Below are 13,712 nucleotides of genomic sequence, written 5' to 3'. Positions count from 1 at the left end.
TGTTTCTATATAAAGAAAGGATATAAAATCTTGTACAGATTACTAAAGGCATATATTGAAAAATTTAAAAAAATATTTTACAAGACTTATTCTCAAAACTATTTTTTCGAAATCAATCGTATAAAAACCTTTGATGAAAACAAAAGCCTTACATTTAACTCCTACACAATTTTTATCTAACACTAGCAGACCCGGCCACACGTTGTTGTGGCTAAGTTATACATTAAATTAAGTTGGTCCAATCTTGGCTTCGGCGACGATATTGATTACTCGAGGTCGATTTATATTACGCAGCATGATGACTCTCACACTACTTTTTATTGCAAAGTGAGTGGTGATAGTACAGGCAATTTTAAATAGTTTGGGATAATTGACTACGTCATCCTGGTTTGTAGCTGTGCGAACTCTCCTGGACCGAAATTCTAAATTGTCGCATTAAGATCATCGATATCTTTGTTTTTTTACCACCAATATAGGTCATTCAATCAGTAATTTATGGTTATCATATTGAGGTTTCATGTCAGGTAAACTTCTCTTTCAAGTCAATGAAGTGACAGAAATCTGTTGGAAATGCTATTAATCCATCGAGGTGTCAAATGCGACCCTACCATTTCCAAATGCTTCTACAATCGCAATTGTTGCAAAAACACTCATATGTTAGTTTTTAATTGGCGATTCTTTATGTGTCGCCACAAATTAAATGATTTTAGGCATGCGATTAGCCCGTCAGTAGCACTTGATCCAGGAATAATTGGAAGAGTCTGGCGTAAATCACCTGTTAACAGAATCCTGTTTATCGACAATCAAGATCTTTTAAAGTCCTCTGCGGTACCTCCAGCGACTTCTTGAATATTTGGAAAATTTTCGTTATAGCGCTATTTTTGGCGATTTTGCCGACTGGTGTTTCGTTCATTTGCAATTTAGGAGTATTTTCAAGGCCGAATGTGCCGTATGTTTGCCTACTAACAGGTGCCAAGTTGCCCCTATTCCCGTTAACCTCGGTGGTGAAAATGTGTGAAATTGGTTCTGGAATTACATCAGCCCTCATATACTATATATGATGATTTTCTATTGGACTTTATGCCGAATAAATAGGTCATATTGTGTGTTATCTTAATAAAATTACATCAATAAATTGCGAGAGTGTAAAATGTTCGGTTGGACGTGAACTTAGCCTTTCCTTATTTTTTACAAATTGTTTTGGGCTATCGACACAACCTTATACAATTGAGCAATAACAAAAATATTTTAACAAAGCAACAATGACAACCTTCAAAATATTATTTTTTTGTTTTCTCTTTTTATATTTTTCTTGTCAACTCGAATAAAATTCTCTTATTGATATCTTCCTCACAATTTTTCCATATTTACTCACTTTCTAATCTTTTTCTGGCCTTCAACGAATATGTTAAGACTAAAATTAGCCAGATCGGTTTGAATTTCAACAATCAATAACTTCCCGATTTTAGAAAATTTTTAATTTTCTTCGCGGAAAATTAAAAAAATTTAGGGGTGGATCACCCTTAATATTTAGGAGGATGAAAAATAGATGTTGTCCGATTCTCCACCCTAGCCGATATGCACGCTAAGATTCACGAAAATCTGTCGAGCGGTTTCAGAGGAGTTCAATAACGTACACCGTGACACGAGAATTTTATATATTAGATTAAATTAGGAGCAAAAAGCGAATTTTTATTTACAATTTAGCATAAAATTAGGAGCATAAGTAATCTTTTCTTTATCGCTTTAGCACCAATACAAAAATTTTAATTTTATAAGAAATTGTAATATCAAAAAAGGTAATATTTTTTTTAATTTCAGTTTTAATTTTAATTTAAATTATTGGATGAAGGCACCACCTAAATTTTACTGAAATTAATTTATTTTATTTATTTGTAATCACACTGAAATATCCGAAGGAGAAATATATATTTTACTGCGCGAAAATTGAATAATAACTCCATAAAGTACCAAAGGTGTACTTTGGATTCATAGCAACGTAGCTAATTATATTTATTGTAATATCAAAAAAGGTAATATTTTTTTTAATTTCAGTTTTAATTTTAATTTAAATTATTGGATGAAGGCACCACCTAAATTTTACTGAAATTAATTTATTTTATTTATTTGTAATCACACTGAAATATCCGAAGGAGAAATATATATTTTACTGCGCGAAAATTGAATAATAACTCCATAAAGTACCAAAGGTGTACTTTGGATTCATAGCAACGTAGCTAATTATATTTTCTGAAGTTTGGAAACTTTATATAATTTTTTTTTTCATTGTAAATAATTGAAAATTGCCAAATTTACAAGAGCTTCTTTTTTAAAAAGTAAATATTTTGTTTGAGGATTAAAAAAATTTTTTGATTGAATGGAAAAAACTGACGTAAATTTAATAGTTTTATTTTAATTATTATATATTTAATATTTATTATATGAAATATTTTGAATAATAAATTAATATTTCTCAAAAAATAATAAAATAAATTATAAAAATTATTATTTATACGATTTTTTGTGTTTATTTTTTAAATTTATTATTCTTGGTTATTAAAAAGCTAAACTAACCCAAACACAACAATTTAACTCCATTTGTTTCTTAGTTTAGTATTTTTGTGGATTATAATTGAATAAAAAATTTATGTTTTATTATTATAAAACAATTTCCATATTTTTATAGCACTTTTTTATTACATAAATAATATTTTTGCACTAGTTTACACTTTTAGTAGTAGTATTTCCACTTGTTTGCCAAAATAATTCGTTGAATTCCACTTCTACCACTTATTTTCACACTTTCTCACTGTTTAAACACACTCATGGCTTCGCCGCCGGATTTATCGATATTTTGCATTTCCCGCAGCAAATATTGAAAGCACAACAGCATTCACTAATGCTCAACACTAGTTATTTTAATTTTCTAGACACACAAATTGCATTTATTACATTTAAAAATCACAACAAATCTTCTTTAGCTTTCCAAACAACACCAATTTGCCTGCCAAGAAGCCGTCTTCTTTTGGGCCGCAGGTGAGCAAAACAAAAAAAATGATTTTGACAAACAAACAACAAAAAATATTGTTATATATGTCACTACACACGCGCTATCAGCACAGAATTCGCCCGTCAACGTCAATTTTGCACCGCCCGCAAGTGAACCGTCACTGACGTTCATCGCACGACTAACACGCTCGTCGGCTCTACTTGGCAGGCGGCCGCGCAACCCCAAAGCCATTCGCAGGTGTGACGGTGTGTGTTTGTGCGCGTGCATATTAAGCTCCAGTTTGGTGGAAAAGCGTTCGTGCAAACGTGACGCTCTTCGTCGCTCGTTGTGTGCTCACTTTGTATGGATAAATGAACGCCTGGTGAATTGGAGAGAGCACTACTGACCTTCTGAACAGAACTTTGTGCTCAGTGGTGTATTTCTCATTCGCAATGAATTTCCGGTTGTGGTGAAATGTTGTAAATAAATGGATGCATTTTCCTAAAATTTTTGGTGTAATATTTGACAGAATGATCCAAACTCACCTCATTATAGATAAGGATAAATTAACATTGTGGTGAACTCACGACACTTAAGAAAGATATTAATTTTCACCACAACTGTGTGGTGAGATGTTGAATAAACCTTTTAAGCAAGAAGAACTATTTATGGTAACATTTCTATGAAATAATAATATCTTTTGGGGAAAGTTCACGGTTTTCAATTTCCCCTTTTAAATTAGATAAATTCTGAACAGAAAGTAAGTGGGGAGTTTAATGTAGTTTTGACCTTGCGTGGTAAATAAATTAATTCTCAACATATATCAGTCTTTTAATCGACAACAGTGTTGAGGTAGGATCCTTAAATTTATAAATATTGGTGAAACGGCAATTACAAAATATATGAAGGTTCAAAATTTTAATTCAACCCCAACTTTAACAGTTTCAAAAGTTCTTGAAAATATAATTCAACTGTTCGAAGTCATTGAAACATCAAACCTCCGAAATATAATAAGTATTGCTTTAACATAACACGAGCCGTTTTATGCTATGCTTAAGTTAGCCTTCAAACGACTTGCGGTTCCTCCAGGAACATTTTTAAATATTACATATTGCTTTGATATATCCGTTGATTTTTAAAATTTTTAGCAAATCGAGCATGGTGGCCACATATTAATAAAATGTGGATTTTTCTAAAAACATATATTTAAAATGTATTTATTTTATGTGCACTGAGAGGTTAATCAAAGGACCAACGAATAAAATACCCTGTAAAATCTAACATAATAACTTTAAGATTATCATTGAACAACATTTGTTCACATTTGTAACAGACAATTTTAATATATATCAGATTTTTGATTGAATCGGAGTTAGCAGGCTTTTAAGGGTTAGTTTCACATCGAAGTATGTTAAAATAACATACTATGTTGAGGATTTCAAATTTAAAGTTATGTACATAATTCAGTTAGTGTTACGATTTATTCACCTTATTACCAATTCTCCTTTGCGACTTGCTGTTTACAAATTTCTCCTTTTCTCAAATTACCCTAAGAAAGGGAAAACTGTTATCTCTGTTAAAAAGACATCTGTTAAGCTACGGTGAAATGTGAAACGTTAAACAACTTATGCTAAAGAATGCTTTGAAATTAGTTAAAACTAATAATATTTGTTGTTTTCCGATTTAATATCTATAATAACTATAGGCGACAGAGGTCTAAATATTCAAAATATATCGAATATGTTCTTTGAATCATTAAGGCTGGTATAAATTTCTTTTGAACCGACTGTAGAAAGGGTTAGGTTCGATCGATCCCTCCTTTTTCTGAAACAAAGATTATTTTATTTAATGAGTATTATTTTATCTGCTAAGTAATCTCTTTATGCTATATATTTAATATTATATTCGAAGATTACCGGCATGTCATTAAATTTGACGAGTTGGGGAAATTAAATATTGGTTCTAAAACCTGTAGATTTCTACTTATCCACTAGACAGCAGTTAATGTTGTTTTTATGCCGACGGAACTGTCAGCTTGTTTCTTTTGTCCCGAAGATCACTTTTTACAATTTGTAAGCTGATTGCACTGAAGTTAAATTGTCTTTATGAATTTAACCCCGATTATTTACAAGAATTTGAGGGTATATGTACTATGATCTTTTGTTCATTTACATTACTCTTCTTTGAAGAAATTTAACTCGAGTTCAAAATGCCTTATCTCATCTTAAAATCTACGTACTACTACTTGCACATTCCTTTACACTTATACGAAGAAAATTGGACGGATGTTAATGTTGCCTTCATAGCACATTTACTAACCGTCCAATTTTCCGCAAGAATATAAATATAAATCCCTCCATCCATTATGAGCTAGAGTTCCTCAATGCCTTTTCAATGCACCTCTTAAAAGAAAATCCCATTGTAGAGTGTTTGTTAAAAAATAATATTTATGGTCTTTGGACATAAATAGAAGGATGTGGATATGGTAACATTTCAAATTTCGGCTAGAACCTGGTTAGAAATCATATAAGACTTATTTCAGATATCAAAGGGAATATATTATTTTAGGCCGAGAGTACAGCTTATCTTTTCCATAGACATTTTTTTATATGATGTCGTAGAATTCTAAAATGCAATAGGTTTATTCTGCTTAACAGTTGCTAAGTCAAGCTTTAAAGATAAAAACATCCTCAGAAGTCACACAAAGCTAGCAGCATCTATAGACATTTAGTCAAATTATTGCCCTTCTGAGAAATGTCGGTATATTTTACTACGTATTTCCCTGGTTATTGTTATAATTAAAACCATTCAAGGCCCTCGATGAGTATGCGAAAAAATCATGAGTTCATTGTAGGCGAGAAAACGTAAATTCACACTGGAAAAAAGTGCAAACCGCTGAAATCTATAATTAAAAAAACATCAACCGCAAATCACACAAAAAAAATTTAACCAAATGAGAAGAATAAGAACAAAAGCCACAGACTTGCTTCAAGCAAGAGAAGCGGATCACGACGATGTGTACGCGACAATCCATGCGAGTGGAAAGCACACAAATGTACAAATTGCCGAAGCAGCCTGTGTGTGGGTGTGGTAAAATAAATGAATAAGCAAGCAAAGGCATAAGAAATATTCGCGCGAATAAACAATCAAACGTTATAGTGTAAACGGATGTCTCTGTGTATGAGATTGTTAAATGTCAAAGATGTGTAACCGCCTTTAAGGCGCATTCTAGCAACGCTGTGGTTGCGCAAGAAGAAGAAGACGAAGACAAAGCTCTAGTGGCGGAAGAAGCGCTGCACATGACAAGCTGAATGCTCAAGGATAATGACAAAGGATAATAAAGGCAAACATTAATGCGTTGGTGTGCACATGTGTGTATTCGTGTGATTTCGAGAAAGTGTTAAAGGCGCCGGCATATGGTGAATGTGGAGCGTTAAGAAGCTGGGTGATATGGCAAAGCAGCTTGACATGCGTGCCATCAAAAACAATGATTTCGTCATTAGTCGCATGAAACGAAAGGAAAAAACTTGCTTAATAATCTTTAAGTGCTCGTTTCGCAGCCGCATTTTAATTAAAAGCAATGAAATTTCCGAGTGAAAATTAAAATAAAACGCGGAACATTATCCTTACACACCATATCCTTAAATTATTTAGCTCTGGAAAGTACAGAGAAGTACATATAGTTTATTTGGCTTATAATTTAGTCAGTAAATACTGCGATATTTCCAACTAAGACACTTCCAGTAGCATACAGTGACGGCTTATAAAATTTTAGCATGACAAGTGACACATGACAGCTTACAGAAAGTGGAAATTTATAACAGATTGGACACAAATTATTTTAGTTTGATAATATTGAAAATTGTTATCCCTCACTATGGGTTTGGATATTTACTTTTACAATAAAGACAAGCTTTGTAAAATATGACTAGTAACAGATAAGGAATGACAGATAATAAATGACATTAATGTCATATTGTCCTAATTACTAGTACACTTAATTAACTTAATTACTTCTCAATTATTTCTATACATATTCTATCGAGATAAAAGCTATACACTTCTCTAATAAAAAATACGACTGGTGACAGTTGAAAGATGACAAATGACAGCTCACTGATTAATTTAGTAGTTTTATATGTAATATTTATTTAGATTTATTTGATATATACCTGTTTTAAAAATACATTACATACTATTCAGTCTTCTATTAGTTTTTAGCTATGTTTAACAATTTTTTCGTAATTTATGACAGATGGCAGATAAGAGGAGCGAACAAACAGAACATGATCATAATGCAATTGTTTTAGCAAAACAATGACTCAAATCTATTCAACCAGAAATTTTCGACCCTTGTTTTCAGGAAATCAACTAAAATCTGAAATCAACGGAGGTATCTGATATTCGAGGAATCTGATATAATCACAAATATTAATAGACGCTTTAATGCTGATTTGACATTTGGAAGAACATACCTCTGAAACTCTTCATTATGCTTGCTTTTGCAAAACTTAAGATCAATCATCTAAGCGGATGCCTTCGAGACTGAGTAGACGTCATACAGGTATGTATTTCTGATAATTTTTGGGAAATTTGGATTTGGGGCTTCCTTCACCTTCTTACACGCCTTTCCTTGTGACTCTGCTTTATTCCTTTGGTTTCTTCAGAAATAACCAGAGACTTTCCAGAGAGAACACTACTATAACCTAACCTCAAACTCATGTGATAGGTTTCTGCTCTTGAAAGTTGTCATAATTTTACCATCCTAATCATAAAACCTTTGAGACAAGTGAGTGTAACACATATGTACAAGGCTTCGTTAACTTTAGTAACATTTTGTTGATTCAACTAATTTTTCTTCATTTTTATTGCCCTTTCTGCCAAATATGTCTGCATACCTATGAAACAACTCACAAATACAAAAGATGACAAACTGTTACCGGCCCTTGAGCTCAAAGATGCGTGCCTTTGTTTGCTTGAATTACGAGAAAATGAGAATAATGCGCAATGCGACGAAATTTCAATATTAAATAGAGAAGGCACGGGCAATTTAATGTATGCCAAATACGAAAAGCAAAGCAGATAGTAAGAACAGGTAGACTGGAGCTCGTATGTAGCACAGTGCAATTGAGTATGTCAAGGACACGCATGAGATGAGCAACTGAGAAGGAAAGATAAATTGGACGGTTGGAGTTCCAGTCAGGTGTAGTTAGGAAAAAGGAATTTTTGAAGGATGACTCTTAAGGACTTTTCAGATGGGGTAAGAAATTGGTCTTAAACGGAGTCCATTTGATCTCTGACTACCCTCCCGTCTACCAGCTCATAACCCTTGATCACTACTTAGTTGTTTATCGTTGCTGTTCACTGCATATGTGCCACTATTGCATTTCGCCTCTCGGTGTTCGTACCCTTTTACATTTTAACCTTCTGGACATGGTAAAATGTTTATTCGCACTCGTTAGCGTAAATATTTGCATATGCATTCCACAGAAGAAAACTTCAAAAAAACTATACACATGCATAAAATAAGAGACATATGCACATGCAGCTGTACTATATGGGGTCCTGTGCATTTTCAAGTAGCGAGCTGGTACATACAGTTTACCACTCGTCAGGCACTTAGCTGCCATGGTGTCTGTAGCTCTGCGCCAACTGCTGCCACTTCAAAGGGAGAAAAAAAATGCACGGAACCAAGTTCGAGTTTTTTTGGCTGAATATTCTTTAAACTACAGAATTACAAAGATTTTTCGAGGAAATCCTTTAACTGGGTTCTTGTTTGGGGCTGCGGGAGTCGAGGTTTGACTTCGTACTTCGAAATATTGATTGATATAGAGTCAGGGTTCTGGTCGAGGGATTAATTGTGGTCATGAGAAAAGAATCTCAGAAATTCTTCGAGGAATTGGGAGAATCGGTGCGAGGGATCTCCGTCATCACTAGTGATGATTTTGGAAAACATTTTTAAAAATAATATTTCGAGGTCACGTGTTTTCGATATTTTTGAGAGCTTCTTTTTCTCCCCTCTTCACCTCAGTTACAAAATCTCAAGTTACCACCTCCTTATCTAAACATCACAGTTCATCTCTAAATCTAAGCTTTTTGAAGGGCACAATTGAAAATCCTCAAATCTCCTCCTACAAACTTGCAAGAAGATACACTCCACAAAGCCATCTGCCTCTAATTTAAGTAACTTCACCCGACTGCATTCATTATTAAAAAAAATTTTCAAATACTTTTGCGGCCAATTAGTGGGCCAACAAGAAAAAAATATGCTTCACTGGAAAAACGACAATGAATGGAAAATTGAGCTGACCAAGCAGCCGAAGAACTCAAACTGCGAGCAGTAAGCTGCTTGATCCTCCGAAAGAGAGAAGACTGAGGAGGTAATAAAAATGGCTCAAGAAAACATTAAAAAGGATTAAACTTTAACTGGCAACTGAGCGAAAATATAAAGGCTGAGTTTGTGACACGAAATTGGAGAAAAATGGAATCGTTGAAATAAGAAAACAAATTAGAACGAATGCGATTGTGCGACCAACAAGATATCATGGGAGATTAAACCTTTTATGGAAGAAAATGGAGCCGACAGTAGATATTGAAATATAGACAAATGGATTGGGTTACTTTCAGAGAAAATACTTTGACATTGAGTTTTGGAAGAGAGAAAAATAAAGGAGGAGAGAGAGAATTTGAATTTAATTTGGCAGAAGCTGCAGAAAGAGCAGAAAAAAGGATGATAGAAAGGTATAGGGGAATAGAATATACGCTAAGCTAATCAGAATTAGTATGAGGGTTCTATCAGCTGCGATCCGTTCTGATACATTATGTAAAACTAAGATAAAAGACGAGTAATAATCATTACTCCCCTAATAGTCCTTCTGAAGACTGTCGGTCTTTGAAAATATTGTTGTCATGCATTAAAAAAAATTTGAGAAAAACTTATGGAAATCTTCTCTCGCACAATGAATGTTTTCACTCAGATAATTTAATCGTTTCCGATAAATAATCGATATATGTATAACAGCTAGTCGACTAATTGAACTCGAATGTTAACCTCACTTTTTAAACCTACGCTTTCGCTTCAAATATCCAAACAAAGCAAAGCTAAGAATGCGTGCAAATGCAACACAAAAGTCATTGGCAAAACGATAAGCGAACGAAATAAAAAACATTAAAAATGCAAAAGAACGAAAATGAAATAAAATATTTAAGAAAATGAAAAATAAAAGAAATTTTGAGAATACTAGCTGATGATGTTCGGGTAGTTGATACAAAAAGCATGTTAAGTGCGCGTGTCATTCAAGTCGCTGCGCTAAGAGGCAATGAAATGCAATGAGTATGTACGGACAACAACAACAAGGAATTCCTTTAACAGTAGCACGAAGATATGAAACGCAGAGCAATAGAAATGTGTGAAAAAAAAATTCATTAAAAATGCATTAAACCCATTAAAAAAATTGTTACACATTATCGCCACTGTAGTGGATGGGGAAATGAGTAGTTTCTGAAGGGAGAAGAGGTGGTGCTGCAGTAAACTGTAAAGGAATTGTGACTGTTATACGCTCATTACCAGTACATGCATATATGCATATTTGCATAGATAATTGCAAGTATATGGTGCAAAGTGCTGGAAGGACACGAAATGCACGCAATAAAATGGCAATTAAGTGGGGACTTGGTCACGAAAAAGAGGAATATAAGCATATGCAGAGACAGAGGGGATTATATGGTACGTAAGCCAAGGTAAGCGGTGGAACTTCAAGAAGGTGTTAATTGTATCTGTAATTTCGTTAAAGGAAAAAGAAGGGCGGAGCTTAAGATTGAAGATGGAGAAGGATTTTAAATGTAAATAAAATTCTAGCCGGTTTTTGCTATATAGCCAAATCCTTCCTTTGTGCAGTCCACGTCAACGTCGTATACTACTAAGGAAAGAACACAGAAAAAGCTCCGGATCTGGACATGACAGAAGTTAATTATTTGTGACCATCCTTCGCAGGTACTGCATTGGAAATCCTTGGAGCTAGAGTCCAGTCCAGTCTAACAGCATTCGAGTAAGTTAAAGATTAGACCGGTATTTATTGCTTTGAACTCCGAAATTCGAGCTCGAAAGACATTGCCTTCATAAAGTATGAAAAGTACTATAGGTTAGAAATCATCCTGAGATGCGGAGGTCTCCCTGCGATGTATTCGAAATCTTTGATCTAATGAGAATCATTTTATGCATTGACAATACCCACTTGGTGTGAACCGACTTGAAGAAACTTTTACCGGATTAATAATTAACTGAGGGTACAGTTTAGTTCGGCATTCGATCTCAATAAGAAGTATGGATCTCCGCTATAGGGGTCAAGAAAATAAAATGACTAAGACGAATCGATTTGGGTCCACATTGCGGCCCTGTATAAATTGGAGGTTGTAAAGATCCGGGAAGTGTTAAATACAAATGTGTGTATTTATCTTATGGATGCGACAGAGGTCAAAAGGGCAAATACAGCACAGTAAAAGTAAAATTAAGTAACCGAAAGGTGTAATGAGCTACAGCCAAATAGCATGAGGGAGAGCAGTGTCAGCAATGCCGTAAATCGTCAGGTGGAGCAATAAAAACTTAGACCTAAATGTAGTGCATAAAAGTCTGATGTGGTCAGCAAAAGCATAGCGATGCAGAAATGCAGGATTATATATACGTATGTATATGTAAATGAAATTTGGAGCGAAAAATGGGAGGCTAACCCAGGTGGTTGGATAACCGGCGTACAGCTATCACTATTTTCGTGGTAAAAGAAAATACATTAGATTACAACTAACTAGAAGCGGTGAGACCATTATACCAAGCATACCTGTAGGGCCCACCGCATACTAACTATAAATTTATTAGAAGGTCATGCATTAACATGAGTTAGAATTTATTAACTAGTATGTCTGGCAGAGCAAAAAAATATTTGTAATATCTGAGCGACTAAGTCAACTCGTGATGAGTTAAAACAATTTGGATATGTAAAGCATAATGTTGTAGCATACTTTGCGGCGCTTATGCATTCATATAAATGCGCTGCTGCATGTGTATTGGCAGAGTGGCTGCCTTACGTGATTTTTCTTTCACACGTGAAGCACGTTAAGCATTAAAACAGGTAAATGGCTAACATAACCCAATTAGGAGACTCATTCTTACGTTTTGGTTTTTAGCCAATGCTTGGCTCATTAATTTGTTGCTTTTAAAATAAAGACAGACAAAAAAACGAAAAAGGTTTGGCTAACTGTATTCATATAGTCTGAGTTTTCATTCCTCTGGAACTTCGAATGATTCGAAACATATCCACATGCTGAGTCTCAATTTCTTTAACCGAGGTTAACCACAGTATGAAACTAACAAGTTAATGGAGTGAAATTAGCTCCATTATCTCTACTTCGACCCCGTATCCCCCTTTCCGCTCTAATGTAAATGCCTTGAGGGCTTCAACCCTACTCGTTTTTTTGCTTGTCAACCCTTTTCCCTTTTACTTTCCCTTTTCTACTTTACACTTTTCTTTTGATTATGCTTTGGACACCACTTATCGGCAGCCAACGTTGATAATTTGACATTTTGTGAAGCAAACAAGATAATTTGCTTTTGCTATTTGTTTACATTGTATCTAATTTTAATCTAATTGTATAACTACGTTAAACTGTGTGTGTTTTTTTCAATCTTCTCCAATTTTTATGGAAAGAATTTTAGTAATTTCTGCTTTCATTTCTTGACTTATCTTGCCACGGGCAATACAACTTTCTATTTCGAAAGGGGTTAGCCGAAGTGACGACTAATTTAGTCAGAAGCTGTTAGATTTTTAATGGTGGAAATGAGTGTAAGAGAAGATGGAGCAACTACAAAATAAAAACACATTTGAGATGCGTTGAAAGAAGAAGAAATATTAATTTTAAATTTTTTTACGATATACAGTTTCAAAGTTTGAGAAATTCTGTACAAAAAAGTCACATGGTGTTTTAAAATCTGTTCATTAGTTTTAAAGTTATGGCGGTTCGAACATTTTTTTACAAAAAACTTTGGCCCCTTATAATATGGCCACCCCGCGTTACACAGACCTAACAGCATGTTTTATTTTAGGTTTTACATATACTATAAGATATATCATTGCCAAAGAAAATAAAGAACTTTTTTTCAAGTGGCTTGTTTTCCAGAGAATGCCTCATATGTATATTTGTACATACAAGAAGCCTTAGTATAGATTTGAACATTATTAATATTAATTTAAAAAATTCTGCTACCAACTATAGATAAAATGTTGAAGATGTAATTTAATTAAATATATTTTAAGACTCCTTTAAATCAATATATAGTCAACTTAAAGGAAATGTCAGCACATAACAACCTCAACCATTGAACTGAGACGACTTAGCGCTAACTAACTACTCATAATATGCGTTGCCAGTGAATTTGAAATTATTTCACAAGTTGTTAATGCTCATTGAAGCATAAATTTCTGGTCTGTCAGGTAGGAGAGTGAGCAAAGAGTGGGTGACGATGCAAGGGATAAAAGGGATAAAACAATAACAGCAAAAACAAAAGTTTGAAGATATAAGTATAATATACAGGCGGATGGCAAAGTTAAAGTGAAGACTTTGCTATGGGTAATAGCAGTCAAACAAGTTAAGTTTAATACTATAAGAGTGTATATATTTCAGCACCACTATCGGCATGTTTATGAAAGCATAAAATTGTTATTGATTTACG

General features: G+C 33.9%; 1 protein-coding gene across 2 annotated transcripts in view; it reads right to left on the bottom strand.

Annotated features, from left to right (window-relative positions):
* The window catches only part of LOC105219249 (uncharacterized), a 705,022-nt gene that overhangs the window by 129,371 nt on the left and 561,939 nt on the right, over window positions 1–13,712 (bottom strand). The window contains exon 1 of one of the 2 annotated variants that reach the window (XM_054231965.1): window positions 2,575–3,190. The exons of the other annotated variant lie outside the window; for it this stretch is intronic. The gene's annotated coding sequence lies outside the window, so the exon portion shown is untranslated. Of the gene's footprint in view, window positions 1–2,574; window positions 3,191–13,712 lie in introns of those variants that run through there. 2 annotated transcript variants of the gene reach the window in all.

This window comes from Zeugodacus cucurbitae, chromosome 5 (assembly GCF_028554725.1).
Source record: "Zeugodacus cucurbitae isolate PBARC_wt_2022May chromosome 5, idZeuCucr1.2, whole genome shotgun sequence".
In the NCBI taxonomy this organism is placed as follows: Eukaryota; Metazoa; Arthropoda; class Insecta; order Diptera; family Tephritidae; genus Zeugodacus; species Zeugodacus cucurbitae.
Note: the sequence above shows the minus strand (reverse complement) of the source record. Positions and strands in the feature narration are given on the sequence as shown.